This window comes from Suricata suricatta, chromosome 1 (genome assembly GCF_006229205.1).
Source record: "Suricata suricatta isolate VVHF042 chromosome 1, meerkat_22Aug2017_6uvM2_HiC, whole genome shotgun sequence".
NCBI lineage: Eukaryota > Metazoa > Chordata > Mammalia > Carnivora > Herpestidae > Suricata > Suricata suricatta.
Genome location: NC_043700.1, coordinates 194,014,823 through 194,030,600, shown reverse-complemented (window position 1 = coordinate 194,030,600; position 15,778 = coordinate 194,014,823). Strand labels below are relative to the sequence as shown.

Here is a 15,778-nt window from a genome sequence, read left to right as displayed (position 1 = left end):
CCCCTCGTCAGCCCGGCCCGCGGAGCCCCGACACCGCTGGGCAGGCCCGGGCACGGGCGCGACCCGCGGGGTCGGGACCCCGGGCAGGTCACGGGGAAGGGCCGGACCACAGGACAGGTCATCCGGGGAGGGACCAGGGAGGACCGGACCTCAGGACGGGTCAGTGGGGAAGACCAGACCCCAGAAGGCTCACCGAGGAGGGTCAGACCTAACACCCACCATACAGGGACCAGGAAGCGCTAGACCCTGAGATAGGTCACCGAGGAGAGTCCAGCCCTGGGATGGGCCATCCAAGAAGGTCCAACCCCAGCACGGGTCACCAAGGAGGATTGGGACCCTGAGACCCGACAGGAACCAGAGACGGCTGGACTCTGTGACAGGTCACTGAGGAGGGCCAGTCCCCAGGATATGGTAGGACCTAGGGAGGGCTGGGACACTAGGCTGGGTCACTAAGGAGGGCCAGGACGCTGAGACTGGTCCCAAAGAGGGCTGGCATCCAGGAGTAGTCCTGTGGGCACTTTTGAGATCCTGAGATTTGCCTTCTGAGTGGGGGTCAGGGCCCTGGGACCTGCCTTGAGGAGGGCTCATCCCGTGTGACAGGCTCTGGGGATGGCCAGGGCCCCAGGTAGGTCATTTAGGAGTATCTAGATGCTGGAGCAGGACCATCTCAGCGAGGGCCAGGACACTGATAGGAGCTGGGACTTGGAGACAGGTCCCTGCCAGAACTGAACAAGTCAGTGGGATTCACCCAGATCCCAGAGCAAACTGCAAGGAAGGCTGGGACCCTAAGCCAGCTCTCCTGGGGGTTGGACCCCTGGGGCAGGATCCAGAGGTGTCCTTAAATGTGCCCATTCCACTCAACTGGACCCACCCACTGTGAAGGCTTAGGGGCATCAGGGATCCTGGTCGCCTGAGCCCCACAAGTGCCAACCTCCCTGAGCACCTGGGCCAGCCCCACAGACCTCTGACCTTCAGCAGATGCCGCCTAGCTGCCCAGGGGCACGTGTGAGGCAGGGTTAGGGTCTATCCTCTTCCCTCTAGGGATTCAAGTGGAGCTCCTAGTCCACACTGGCTCCATGTCCCCAGTGCCCACTCCCCAGATCCAGAAAGCTGTCTCCTGCCCTATTCTTCCAGCCTCTACTGCAGGGCTCCTGTTCTTTCCTTGTAGTCCATCCATCACCTTCAACCACTCCTGGCCTCCCCGCTCTCCATCGGTGAAGGTCATGTGGTTGGGTGGGTGTACCATCCATCCATCCAGGTGCGTGTTCAGTGTCCAGGAAGTTCCAAGAGGAGTGGGGGTCCAACCAGGAGTGTTGGAAGCTTAGGCAAATATTTGGAGGTTACTGGGCCCAGTGTAGGAAGGTTGGAGCAGGTGAGCGTACATGTCAGGTGAGTGGATCAGGCACCTTCTCCGCTCCAGGAAAGGAAAATATTAAAGGACCTAGTACTGGGGGTCTTTGCTTCTATGAAACCTTTGAATGGGACTTTCATCTAAAATTTGCCCGTGTTTTCCTTTAATTTGATGTGCTGATAAAAAAGTAGGTATGGTATGTGCTGCTCTTTGGGGAATGACTCCAGAGTGTGTCCAATAAGGTAACGCTGGAGGAGTTTGAGAGAATGAAAAGCCCAGGAAGGCAAGGGCGTCGTCCAGCCCAGCTCCCAGAACTGGATACCTGGCCTGAGGTTGGCATGCAGCACACAACTATTGAATGAAGTGAGTGCGTGAATGAATGAATGAAAGGCAGAGGAATACTTTTAGAAAGATCAACTTGTATTAAGTTTGCAAACTTACCCACAGGTTGGGCAGTAGGATGAGGTACAAGTCTAAAACTCCGAGCCAAATCGACTCCCAAGAGAGACACTTGAATTGGTCAGTTCAGCGTTTCATTTTGTGCCACAACAGTACCGCTTGGTTACGCAGGTGAAAACCAGTTTCGATTTTCAGATTGACATTTCATTTCATAGGACAAAATCTTAACCAAATGGAGTTCCTGAGGAGTCTAGCTTAGGAACTTTTATTTGGACATGGAGCCGCACTAGGGACCTTCTTCTCGGCACTTCTGTTGTTGTTGTTGTTTTAATACACACTTTACTTTTTTAAAAACTTAATTTGCTTTGTGAAGTTTTGGAGGAGACTTGCAAAACTGGACATTCAGGTTTGGTTAGGCTCTATTTTCCTATTTTGGGATTTTTAAAGATGTGATAGTGCTGTATGGTTGTATTATTTATATATTGCTGTCCAACCAATCACCCCCAGACATAGTGCCTTTGAACAACATCAGTTATTATCCTACAGTTCCTGTGGCTCAGGAATCTAGGACTAGCTTAGCTGAGTCCTCTGGCTCGGTCTCACAAGGCTGCACTTAGGGTGCTGGCTGGAACTGTGGCTTCATCTGCAGATTGACTGTGGGGACCTGCTTCCAGGCTTGCTCACTCAGCGGCTGGCTGAAGAAGTCCGTTCCTTTTCACGTGGGGCTCTTCACAAGGCAGCTCAGAGGGAGCCAGTGACAGAAAAAGACAGCAAGCCAGGAGGCCACAGTCTCGATGACCTAATCTGAGCAGGCACATCCCATCGCTTTTGCCACATTCTCTGTTGGAGCCTAGTCACCAGGCCCAGCCCTCACCCAAGAGGAAGCATGTGGTGTGTGTACTGGGAGGAGGAGTGACAGGCACTGTGGCCTTCAGGTTTCAGCTAATCTAGAGCCCGTACTTGAGAAATAGCCAAGTAAATTAACACTTGTGTGTAGGGTAGTTGTTGCAAGTACAAGGTTGCAGCAGCTTGGCTGTCTCTCTAATTGTATCAGTTCCTCTGTTGTCACCATAATGACTGAAACCGCTGGAGCTTACACATGGGGGAGATAAATTGTAAATAGGGAAGGTTCTTAGGAATTAACTTACAGTTTAAAACACCTGTAGCAAACCATGAGCTCCCCCCCCCCCCCCCCCCCCCCCCCCCCCCCCCCCCCCCCCCCCCCCCCCCCCCCCCCCCCCCCCCCCCCCCCCGCCACCTCACACTCTAAGTGGCATAATGTGGAATTTACTGATAACTTCGAGTGCCGTGATTTCAGGGTTTCCCGAGCATCATTTTATTCCTGGCACTGATTTTGCTCCAGAAATTATAGACTGACCTTTGTAAGAAGTTTATAAAAAGTCCGATCATGAGATGTTTTGGATATTTTGACCTTTGTAAGGAAGTCTTGCTCCAGGAGCCTGTGTGCAAGGTCCTGTGGTTCCAGGGTGCCTCTGTCTGGCACTCTGAACTGGGGCTGCAGCATGGAGCTGGAAAGGACACCCGTGCAGGGCCTGGATGGGAGGCCTCCCTGCAGGACTTGTCCCAGGAGCCCTTCGTGGACAGAAGTGTCCTCTCCTGCTGCCCAGCTCTGGACCTGCCAAGGGCCACCCTGCTAGTATGCAGCGGAGCCCTTTGCCAGTGTTTGGAATTATTTATTTGGGTTGTTGGCTTTGAATTATAAAGCAAGGTTTGTTTGGGTCTATATGGTTACTCCTAAATCTATTCAATGGCAGGATTTATTAATTCATTTGGAGCTGTTTGCTTACTGGTCAGAATCGAATTTGAAATTGAAAATGTAACTTTCTTTTACTTTTGAAATATGCTGAGGTTTGGGGACATTTTATTATTACCCTTCTGGTATATGCTGTTAATAGTCCAGAAATGCTTCACAATTCATTGTCCTTCAAAAAAATGGAACTACAGTATACTGTTCTGCAAGTGACAGTGTATCATTAAATTGTAAGAAGTAAGACCTTTAAAAATAATGACTATCTTTTCTGATCTGCCATGTTCCTCCCTATAGAACCTAATGGTCTGAAGGTCCAAATGACAAAGAGCAATAATGAAACCCTTAACCCATGATGACAGAGCTAAGGTGTGAGCCTTGCTTAGACACATTTCAGAATGGTCTGCTGAATTAAGCAATAGCATCTGTTGAGAAGAACTAAAACTCACTTGAAAATACAGTCCTTAAAAACTAATTGTTGGGTTGATGGGGCTTTTTTTGAAGAGAACTTCTAGTATTTAGGTGAATTTGGGGGAGTGGAAGTTAATTGGAGTATTTTGCAAATGGATCATTATTTGCTGGACTTTGCTACATTAACAGCAAGTTCCAGATGTTTAGCAAGAAGTATGCAAACTGTAGAACGCTGTCTGCATACTTCTTTGAAGCCCCCGCTGAATAACTGTGGGTCTCATGGAGGCGGTGGGTGTTGCGGTGGATGCTAGCGGAGCCCTGGCTGGTGTGTGTGGGCCTGTACTGGAGGCGCTGTGTGGTTGAACTTGTTGGGTCCTTAAAGCCATCCTAGGGCTGCTCTTTGATCCCTGTCCCCCAGTTGGCCTGATGAGGGCATGGAGGCACAGGGCACAGTCATAGCTAGGAAGTCAAGAGCAGAGAAAGGTTAGCCTTTTTTTGTTTTCTGTTTTTTTTTTTTAATTTCAAGGGATTTCATTTTACTCCCCCCGCCCAAGTTTTAATTTCAGAAAAAAAGACAATGGAGAAAAACTGAAAGAATTCCCCAATAAGCAGTCTTATACCCCCTGCCCGACCTAACAGTTATTTATGCTTTGCCATATTTCCTTCATTCTTTTTTCTAAATATGTATTTATCATCATTGAATCATCTGAAAGTAGCTACAGACAGCCTGCTGTGTTCCGGAAGTAACACAGAGCACACAGGGCACAGGAGGAGGGTGGTCCCCACACAACCACGACGCCATTGTCACACCCGGGGAGTGGGCTCTTAGTCCAGGGATTCGCTGTTTTCCTCTTCGTTTTCAGATATCCCTTCTTGTCTCAAGAAGGTCTTCCATGGTGTTTTTCCCTTAACCAGACCAGGCCGGTTCCTGGTGTGACACTGGGGGTCATATCCTTCCTTTTTTTTGTTGTTAAATGTCTTTTTTTATTATTTATTTTTGAGAGAGCGAGAGAGAGAGACAGCATGAACAGGGGAGGGTCAGAGAGAGAGGGAGACAGAATCTGAAGCAGGCTCCAGGCTCTGAGCTGGCTGTCAGCACAGAGCCCGACATGGGGCCTGAACCCACGAATCGTGAGATCATGACCTGAGCCGAAGTCGGACGCTTAACCGACTGAGCCACGAGGCGCCCTGTATCCTTCTAAACCAGACAGAGACGTTGAGGTCATGCCCCTCCTGAACCAGACACAGGTAGTTGCCTGCATGGTACTGGGGGGGGGCGGGGGGGTCATGCCCTTTTGGAACCAGACAGAGCCAGGTTCCCTGTGTGGCACTGGGGTCACCCCCTTAGTGTCTTTTCAGTTTCCCCACTTGCCTCCACAGAGTCGACTTTTCTAGGCCTACTGTCACATCCGGATTTTCTGAGTCTTCACTTACAGTCTCATCCACTTTCGTGTGTCATCCCTGCGTCCTCTGTGAACTAAAGGGAACGAGGGAGGGGCCGAGTCACGCTGGAGACTCGGGAGATCCCTTCACAGGAGCCAGTGAGTGCTGCATGCACTTCAGGGACACACGGCCAAGTGGGGGCATCACTCAGGTCAGTCCTGTTGGCCTCACTTCCGGCGCCCCGGTTCTCAGTGCCAGGAGAGACGAGCCCCAGCACAGGGGCCCGGGAGAGTCCCGCTGTCTACGAGAGAGCGTGTCCTTTGGGGCCTCCTGTTCCGCTTGCAGGGGAGGTGCCCTTGGGCCAGTTCATCCTTCCTCACAAGCATACAGGGATGAGTCCTACTCATCGGCTGTGATACTTTTTTGCAGACTTCATAGAGGGTTTAGTGGGTGGAAAGTGGTTGAAATTGTTAATGGGAATAGGACTTTTGCTGACAAATAACATTTCCTTTACGTAAAGCCAGTACCTTTCTCACTGTAGAAACGTGAACGGCTAGAGGCCGCTTGTTTACCCCAGCCTTTCATTGAGGCAGCCTGGTGAAGAAGATGGGCCTATGAAACCGGAAAGGGGGGTCTCCATCAGCTTAGCCCCCGCAGCAGAATGGTGTAGTTGGGGTGGGGTGGCTTAAACAGCAAGCATGTTTATCTCACTGTCCTGGAAGACTGAGGTCCCAGATCAAGGTATCAGGTGGCTTGGCTGGTGGTGCGGGCCCACCGCCCTGCCTGCGGACAGCTGCCTTCTCGCTGTGCGCACACGGCGGAGACCCAGGCAGCAGGCCCTCTTGTCTCTTGTGAGGACACCAACCTCACCACAGGCCCACCTTTCGGAATCTAACCCCAACTGCCCCCATGGGCTTGGGGCTTCAACACGTATATTTTGGGTCGGCACAGTTCAGTCCTGACCAAGGGACTCTAGCTTCTGCTGCTTTTTATTAACCTGTTCTTGTCTCTCCAACTGGGAGAATAGTTGCCTTATGAAAATGTTCCTGGGGTTGGTGGTCACTCTGAATTTTACATGCTTAGGAAACTGACCCTTTCCTCTGCTGTTAATTCCATTTTTTTAATACTGTTACATTAATTTTCTAATTCTGCATGACAAATTGCAGAGTGGCTTAAAAAGACACCTACTCACTAGTCACAGTTCCATGGGGTGGAAGTCTAGCACCGTGTGTCTGCCTCCTCTGCTCAGGGCCTCGGAGGCTGTGGCTCTCATCTGGGACTCAGGTCGTCTTCTGAGCTCACTTGCTGTTGTAAGAATCCATGTCCTGTGGTTGTTGCACTGTGGTCCTGCTTTTTATGCTGGCTGTCACCTGGGGACTGTCAGCTCCTAAAGGCCACGCAGCTCCTTCCCCAGGGCCGTGGGCTGTTGACATTGCCCGTTGCCTTCTGCCAGGCCAGTAGGACTCATTCCTCTGACCTGCTCTTCTGCCGCTAGCTGGAGACAACTCTTGCTTTGAAAGGCCATGCTATTTGGCCAGCAGATACTTACTCTGTTTCAAGGTCAGCTCATTTGGGACCTTAATTTACTCCTTAAAAATACCTTTGCAGCAGTACCTGGGCTAGTAAGGCAGGAGGTGTGTGTATGCCAGCGCCATCTCAAGGCTGTCTCAGAATCCTCCTTGCCACAGTCCTGGCCCCCCAAAAGTGATATCCCCCAGAAGCCAAACACACCTGGCCCTCTTCTGAGGTTCCCTGGGTCTCCTCCCATGGTAGCACCAGCTCAAAGTCCCCAGCCTTGGCTGAACCCGGAACTCCCGAGTCTTATCCTGTGGGTCACCCACTTGGTGCGGTCCACGTGGTGCCACTCCCGGGCACTTGTGGACCAAGGGCGACAGACCGCCGTCCCAGTAACCCCCACGCAGCAGGACAGGTGTGGGGCCACAGGTGCAGAGGTGCCAGTTCAGACGTGGAAAGTGGACACAACAGGAAATCCTGGGCCCAACACAGTTCTGAAACCCAGTCGGGACCCTGGGTTGGGCTTCAAGCTCACAGTGACCCCGCTGACTCCCCAGTTCACCCTCCGGGCTCTTGTTTCGATCCTGAGTCAGCCGTCTCATGCAGGGGGTGCACGTCTGTAGCTGAGCACCTTCATCAGCCGGCCTCTGCTGGTAGAAAACCTGGGGTCCGACACCCCCTTTCATGGCATGTTTTTTGTCTTCTCCAGGGGTTGGATCTGACAGTTATAACGGATGTGATACCCCCTTTCATGGCATGTTTTTTGTCTTCTCCAGGGGTTGGATCTGACAGTTACAACGGATGTGATCTGTTCTGCAGTTGAGTTCTGGTCCCCTTTCCCTCCTTCCTTACATTGCCTGACCTTCCCGTCTGCTGTTCCAAATTCTCAAGGACTGTGTCTGAGCCTGGGCCCTGCTTAGCCCTCTGTCCTCAACCCCCTGCCCCGTCTGGACGCCTCGTCCTCCAGGCCAGCTGACCGCGGAAGGGTCATATTCTGCTTCAGGGGTCCCTTGCCCTGTTACTGAGGTGTCTGCGGCTCTGGCCCCTCCCTCCAGGTCCGAGGTCAGACGTCCCTCCGCACTGGCCCTCCTCCAGTCACTTTCTGAAGCAGCCCCTCCACCTGTTCTCTGCTCAGCTGCCTTGACCTATTTTCTTCATGGTGCTTGTCACTCTTGCTGGTGAGTTTGTCATGTCTCGTCACCCGCTGAGACGGAGGCTCCATGAGCATCGGGCCTGTGATACAGTGGCTCAGCAGGCATGCTTTGGCCGAGTGAGGACGTTTCTGGAGACCCCTGAGCACTCCCTGGCTCCCACCCATCCTTGGTGAAGTATTTGGCACGCATAGAATTCCATGTTACAGTTACTTTTCCTCAGAACTCTGAAAGAATTGCATTCTTACTGGTAGGAAGTGTTGGCGTGGGCTGGGCCTCAGGGCCTGGTGCCTGGGAGCAGTTCATGGGCTTTGGTGGATGTCACTGATGTGAGTGGGGCTTGGTACTGCTCAAGACGTGCCTGCGATCCCACCCTGGGCCTGTGCCTCAGGTCACTAAGTCACACCCAGATATTTGTACAAACTCTTAATTTAAGAAGTGAAAATTAGAGTAAACTCACCAGTCCACATGGCCATCAGTCTACCGTACTTTGCGCGGTATTCGTTGAACACGCGTTACCGGGGTACTGTGTGCCCCGCAGGGCACCCGGCGATGCAGGAGGAGCAGCTGTGGGAGGGGAACCGGCCCCCCTGAAGGGGGAAGTGAGGACGAGGCTGGGGAGGGAGTCCTGTGCAGCTTTCTGCAGGGCTGAGACCGTGGTGTCTCGGGGGTGAGGGGTGGCTGCGGTGGAGTGGGGTGTGGGGTCCAAGTTAGGGGAGAAGGCAGAGCAGAGATTTCATGGTCTTTTGAGTCCCAAACCCTTTTGAGAGTCTAAATTCAAAGCACTTTTGTTACTCAAAAGTTTTTTTAATGTTGTAATTATTTTTGAGAGACAGAGAGAGAGAGAGAGACAGTGTGAGCAGGGGAGGGTCAGAGAGAGAGGGAGACACAGAATCTGGTGCAGGTTCCAGGCTGTGAGCTGTCAGCAGAGAGCCCGACGTGGGGCTCAAACCCATGAACTGTGAGATCATGACCTGAGCCGAAGTCAGACGCTAAACCGACTGAGCCCCCCAGGCGTCCCCAACTCATTACTTTCTTAAAAAGCTTTCATGGCGGTATGTAGCCACGTAGAAATACATTTAGAGTTTCCCTTTTTCTTGTAATCTTGACCTGATTCAGTGTCCCACTGAGGAACCTTCATGATCTGGTTCTGTTTATCTGGAGCTTGTGGTAAATGCTGAGTGTCTGGCCCACGTGCACAGCCCTGCTTGAGGACCTGGTGATGCCATCACAGAGTGCTTGCTCAGCAGCCGTCAGTCCCAGGGCCCCCCTGGTGACCAGGATTGCACTGAGAACTGGTGAGAGTGAGTTAGCAGGGTGTCACGGGGAGCGTAGTGAGGGGCCGGGGGTCTGGGAGGTAGGCCACAGACAGGAGGCTGCAGTGGACCAGACAGCAAAAAGCAGGCTCTTTCTTAAGCACTTGCTGCGTGCGGACTCAGGTCCTCTGGCTGCTGGGGGAGAGGGGGGCATGGCCTGTGGAGGCAGCTTCACTCAGCTTTACATATGAATGTCCTAAATCATAGCAGAGTGGTTTGTGAGGAGAGGGTATTGGGATGGGGCAAAGTTCAGCAGTTTGGTGATTTTTGTGTAGAATTAAGTACGAATAGGTCTTCTAGAGTCTTAGGTGAAAATAGAACTCTCTCTCATTGATTGGTCAGTGTTGACTTCCTGAGCACCAGCGCTGGCATGGGCACTCTGCCAGACATGATATCCCCCAGTGAGGGTGCAGCCTCAGCCTGCTTGGGGCTTCACAGTGCCCTGGGGGCACCAGCACACTGAAGATGCTGACGGCATGGGGGGAGAGCAACAGCTGGCTTTAGACGTGGGGTTGGGGTAGCCTGTCCAGGAGGCTTGGGGTCTCATTAACGCTCAGGGTGGTGCCCTGAGGATGGAGGGCCAGGCTGGCGGGAATGGCATGCACAGTGGAGCTGGCGTGGGCAGGCTCTGACGTGGACAGTCACTGATGGTGGGTGGACCCTGACGTGGACAGGGCCAATGTGGATGGGAGCCCTGACGCAGATGAGCCTGGTGGGAGGGCATGGCTCATCAGGAGTCTGGACTGTTTCAGGGGTCTCTTGCAGGAAGGCCATGTCTGATTTGCTTTTCTACATGTTGCTTACACTTGTCCATGAGACTGAGTGTAGGGAGGCCTGTCCTGGGTGGACCTGCCGTCCAGATGGGAGCCATGGAGTGTCCAAGGAATGGCCCCGGGCACAGAAGACCAACAGGGTGTTCAGGGAGAAAGGGGCAGGACTGGGGTGAGGGTGGTATGGGGAAGGAGAGAAGAAAGAAGGACCCCCACAGGGCAGCTGGAGCTCAGAGATGGCGGGGGGTGGGGGGAGTGCAGGTTGGCAGTTTCTTAAAAAGTTGCCAGGCAGCTGCGTGAGGCTCCCTTGAAGTGGACACTCACTGCAGGCCATGTGTCCGCCTGAAGATGTGGCCGTGAGCGTTCACGGCCGCCGTACTGCTCACGGCCCTCAGGAAACAACCTAAATATCTATCTACTGGTGAGCGGGCCAAGAAAGTCACAGCGGACGCTGCTCCTTGGACCGAGAGCGAGCTGTTCACGTGACAGCATGAGCGCGCGTTGGACCAGGATGCGGACGGCTCCGGGGGGCGGGGCTCATGTCCATCCGCGGCTCTCTGCAGGCAGCCGTCAAGACTTACCCAGGCATCTCTTTAAGATGTGTGCAGTTTGTTTTGTCAGATACTTCTCAGTGTCGCTGTGTGATACAGGTAATGGGATAGATAGTGTGAACAACTTCCTGCCAGTGAATTTGATGAATGATCTGGAAAAATACAACTTAGCAAAACTAATTAAAAAGCAAGTGGATGGGGCACCTGGTGGCCCAGTCGGTTGAGCATCTGATTCTGGATTTTGGCTCAGGTCATGATCTCATGGTTCGTGGGATTGAGGCCTGTGTTGGGCCCTGTACTGACAGTGTGGAGCCTGCTTGGGATTCTCTCTCTCACGCTCTCTGCCCCTCCCCTGCTTGTGCGAGCGCTCTCTTACAAAATACATAAATAAATAAGCTTTTTAAAAATATTAGAAAAGGGGCGCTTGGATGGCTTGGTTGGTTAAGCATCTGACTTCAGCTCAGGTCATGATCTCGCAGTTTGTGGGTTTGAGCCCCGCGTCAGGCTCTGTGCTGACAGCCCAGAGCCTGGAGCTGCTTCAGATTCTGTCTCCCTCTCTCTCTGCCCCTCCCCTGCTCACGCTCTATCTCCGTCTCAAAAATAAATAAAAACATTAAAAAAAATTTTTAATTAAAAAAATAAAAATATTAGAAAAAAAAGTAAGTGGAAACTTTAAGATTCTTGTAAGATAAGGTTAATGAAAGGAAAGGATGACCCCTAGATGTTTCCATGAAGAGGCGGGTGCAGGTTCTTTCTCCTGAGGGTCCCCAGGCAGGAGAGCCTAAGGAGGGTCCAGGCCGCAAGTGGAAGGGAGGGGAGAGAAGTTGGGACCAGCCAGAGGGGGTGCGTCCGTTGGGGGCCCCATGGTCATGCAGCCGTCGTCATGCCCTGTGTCTCTGGGTCACGTGCACCACATACACTGTTCTCGCTCAGCTCGCTGAGACCCGAGGGCCTGAGCTCTGGAGCCCGCTTGCTGTGTGTGCTGGCCGGCAAGGCACCCACCGCAGTTCACTAGTGATTAAAAACTGCACTGTAATGCATCATATGTAGTCTGAGGTTGGCTTTTTAGTAGAAATGGAGATCTGTGTATGCGTGTGAACAGTATTTAGGGGTATACCCACAGAGGGAAATACACCATTATGCTAAGAACAGCAGTTACTTTTTGGTGATTAGGATTGTAGGGGTTTTTTCCTCAGTATTATTCTTTACTTTCCAGATCATGTTTAATAAATGTGCATATTGCTTTCATAATGCAAAACAAACCGAGTGTGCTTGCCTGAAGGATAGTGATGGGTGATCTAGGTATGACACGGGGAGGGAGGCGTGGGGAAGCGTCTGCCTGCGAGTCAGAGGGAGGCCGTGCTCCGGATAGCGTAGCAGTGGGCAGCAGCATGGCCGGGAGAAAGCGCTGTGCGTGCTGGAGGAGGCTGCCTGGAGGGTGGTCCGGGTGAGTGGACGGGGTGGGCAGGACCTCGTCCCACAGCACGACCGCCTCCGGGACTGGGGTGTGCCCGCACGGTGTGGAGAGGCACGCCGGCGCCCGTGCCTTTCTGGGCGGCTCTGCGGCAGTGCAGCCAGTGTCTGGGAACCAGGGCAAGGGGCCAGACCGGGAGGGGCTGGCCGGGCTGCGGTCCGGGCAGTGACCGGTGACCTCGCAGACGGGTTATGTTGGTGAGGTCCTTGTCACTGGGGTCTCGTCAGAGGCAAGGAAGAGAGCCCGCTAATGCAGGGGGCCTGTAACAGACGCTCGCCGGGAGTTTAACTTGCATTTTCTGGGTTACTAATGAAGCTGAATGTTTGAAAACATGCTTGTTTCGATTTCCTCCCTTGCGAAGTGCCTGGGTCCCTTTTACGGTCTGGAGCAGGTGTTGGCAAACGTCTCCCATAAAGAACCTGGCAGCAAATAACTTAGCTTTTTGGGTCATGTGGTGTTGAAACTCAGTCCCGAAGCAGTCCCCGTCGGGACACAGTGATTGGGCATGGCAGCCTCGCTGTATTTACAGAGCAGCCCCGCCGGGCCCCCTCTGGACCGAGGGTCACCGTGGGGGCGCTGTCGTCCACCGCCTTCTGCGCTCCGCGTGCGGGTTTCCTGCCACGCGTCTCTTTAGCCAAGTCTCTCTTACAGACGCTCCCTTTGCGGTCGGCGCCCGTAATTCTGTTTCGTGATCTTTTCCTCACCTGAGGGCAGGGTGGTGTTCTCCCCTGTGTCCTCCAAAGTTTGGAATTGATTATTTGGGGTTGAGGCAGGGAGATCCCTGATACTAGGTAAGGGTTTGTTTTGTTTTGTTTTGTTTTTCCTATTTCATCACTAGGAATGGTGTTTGTTACAGGTTTTTCGTTGTAAAATACACTTTATATGGATGTGCCATTTATACACACTGCAGCCCACCACAGTCTTCTGCGGTGGTTGGTGTCTTTTGGTGCATCTGTGACCGCACCTCAGTCCTGACCCCAAATGTTCCCGTCCCCTCAGACTTCCAGCCGCCAGTCCCTGCCGCTGGCCGGTCCACAGGCACCCAGTTCTGCCTTTTCTGGAATTTCACGTCCCCTGGGACCTGTACTGCGTAGTCCTCGAGTCTGGCTTCTTTTCTGCAGCACAGCTTTCGTCCTTTGCTCATTTTGGTTGCTGAGAAGTACCCTCTGTGTGGACGGACCACTTTCTGTTTCCCATTGATGGGCACTGTGGCTCTTTCCAGTGTGGGACTGTTATGAATAACAGGCTAACATTCAGGCATAAGCCTTTGAGTGGATATTTGTGTCTGTGTCTCTTTAAAAACTTTTTTAATGTTTTTTATTTATTTTTGAGAGACAGAGAGAGACAGCAGGAACAGGGGAGGGTCAGAGAGAGAGGGAGATACAGAATCAGAAGCAGGCTCCAGGCTCTGAGCTGTCAGCACAGAGCCCGATGTGGGGCTCGAACCCACGAACCGTAAGATCATGACCTGAGCCGAAGCCGGACGCTTAACAGACTGAGCCACCAAGGTGCCCCTGTGTCTCTTTTAAATAGAGAACTTTTATTAACTTCTAAATTTACTAAGAGGTTTTTTTTTTTAATGTTTATGTTTGAGAGAGAAAACAAGTGCGTGAGCAGGGGAGAGGCAGAGAGAGAGGGAGACACAGAATCCGAAGCAGGCTCTAGGTTCTGAGCTTTCAGCACAGAGCCTGACGCGGGGCTCAGCCCCATGGACTGCGAGATCACGACCTGAGTGGAAGTCAGACGCTTAACCTACTGAGCCACCCACGCACCCCACTAAGAGGTTTTTAAAATCATGAATGGATAATGAATTTTATCAAATGATTTCTGTGTATCTTTGGGAAGATCTTACCATTTTCCTCCTTTTGTCTTTTGTCAAATTACTTTTTTTCTCATATTAAGCCCCCTTGTGTTTTGGGGTAAACCTACTTTGTCAAGCATGAGCCTCCTCTTCAGACACTGCTGGGTCAGGCGACTCCGTGTGTGTGTGACTTTGGCACTGATGTCCACCAGTGAGTTCAGTCTGATTTTCCTTCCTGTTCTGGTCTGGTGTGTGTGTATGTTTGCTTTATAAAAAGAGTTGGGAAGTACTGTCTTTTTGATTCTCTGAGTGGATTTGTTTGAGTAGGTTTCTCTTGGCCCCTCAAACGCTTCTAGAACTGCCCTTGAGAAGGCAGCCTTCACGACCTTCATCCTGTCTCCTTGGGCTTCAGAACACGGGGGGCCCTGCCTGCCCACACCTGCTGGAGCCCCCGTGCTGCCCTGTGTCCCGCGCGCTCCCAGCCACCAGCCCCTGGCCTTCGTGACACCGAAACGCCACTGAGACCTCCCCGTGTCTCTTGGGTTGGTCCTGGTTCTTCACAGTCGTAATTCTCATTTTTCTCTTGGTTGTTTTAAGCAGGCGAATGAACAGACGAGTTTCGCTGGGCAAAGCCAACGCTGCTGCTCAGGGAGGGGGGGCATGGGCTGTGCGTGTCAGCACGTGTGGGATGATGCCTCTGTATCGTCTGTCTCCACAGGCTTCAAAATGTAGCGGAGGGTTCCAGGCTGCCATGTACAGGTAAATGTTGTTTGAATTTTCTCTTCTTCAGTGCACATGAATTGCTTAAATTTACCTTGAATTATACTTTGTGAGAATATTGTGGCCCTAGAAGTCAACTCCTTAGACCTCCTTTAAAATACAATCTCAGACAGCTCTGGGGAGATTAGGGTATAACTACTTAATATGCATTCACATTTTCTCTTAGTTAAGACTTCTGGTCGACTCTGTTCTGTTGTTTGTTACATGGGACTCACCTAAAAATTCTAGAAAGAACTTAATTACGGGACTGTGTGCATCATACATAAAAGACATGACATGAAATGACATGTGCTGTTTCTGTGCTAGAAAATGGACAGAGGGCAAGGGGCAGAAGGGAGGCCCAGATGTGAAGCCGCACAGGGCGGAGTGAAGCCGCTGGCCAGGTGCCCCAGCATCAGAGCTGCAGCCTGAGCGCCCAGTGCAAAGGCAGGAGGAGGGACTGAAGACGTCTAGAGGAGGTGAGGCACAGCACCCCTGGGTCCCCTGGCCCGCCATTCCAAAGCCCCTGGTTTGGGTAGGCATGGTCCTCCAGGTCCCCCGGCCCGCCATCCAGCAGCCTCTGGTGTCGGTAGTCACAGTCCCCCAGGGACCCCGCAGCCTGCCGTTCCAAAGCCCCTGGTGTGGGTGGGCACGGCCCCCAGAGACCCCCCGGCCTGCCGTCCCACAATCCCTGGTGTCGGTAGACACGGTCCCCTGGGAACCCCCGGCCCGCCGTCCCACAGCCCCTGGTGTCAGTAGGCACGGTCCCCTGGGGACCCCGCAGCCTGCCGTTTCACAGCCCCTGGTGTGGGTAGGGAGGGTCCACAGCTGTGAGAAGCCCACTGCTGAGACAGGGCCCTGTGTTCATATTGGCTGCTGATGTCCCCGGGTGTCCGTGGGGCTCTGCCTCCCTCCTTCCCACCAGGAGATTGCAGATGGGCCCGGCGAGGAGGCGAGGCGTCCTGGATCTGTTGGCGGGTGCAGCGCTGAAAGCTCTGCTCTTCTGGCTCACTCCTCCTGGGGCCCGGGGTCCAGTGCTGCGCAGGGGCCACGAGCATGAGAGGTGCAGGGACGGGCCTCCTGCAACGTGGTGACAGGGGGTGTTTCCCTTCTGAGTGCCGCTCCTCAT

The 15,778-nt window shown here is 52.9% G+C and overlaps 1 protein-coding gene across 2 annotated transcripts in view; it reads left to right on the top strand.

The window, feature by feature from the left end:
* The window catches only part of PCGF3 (polycomb group ring finger 3), a 58,209-nt gene that overhangs the window by 296 nt on the left and 42,135 nt on the right, over positions 1-15,778 (top strand). The window contains exons 2-4 of one of the 2 annotated variants that reach the window (XM_029949862.1): positions 14,609-14,649; positions 14,977-15,128; positions 15,575-15,712. The gene's annotated coding sequence lies outside the window, so the exon portion shown is untranslated. The remainder of the gene's footprint in view (positions 1-14,608; positions 14,650-14,976; positions 15,129-15,574; positions 15,713-15,778) is intronic. The other variant, XM_029949857.1, reaches the window with a different exon arrangement.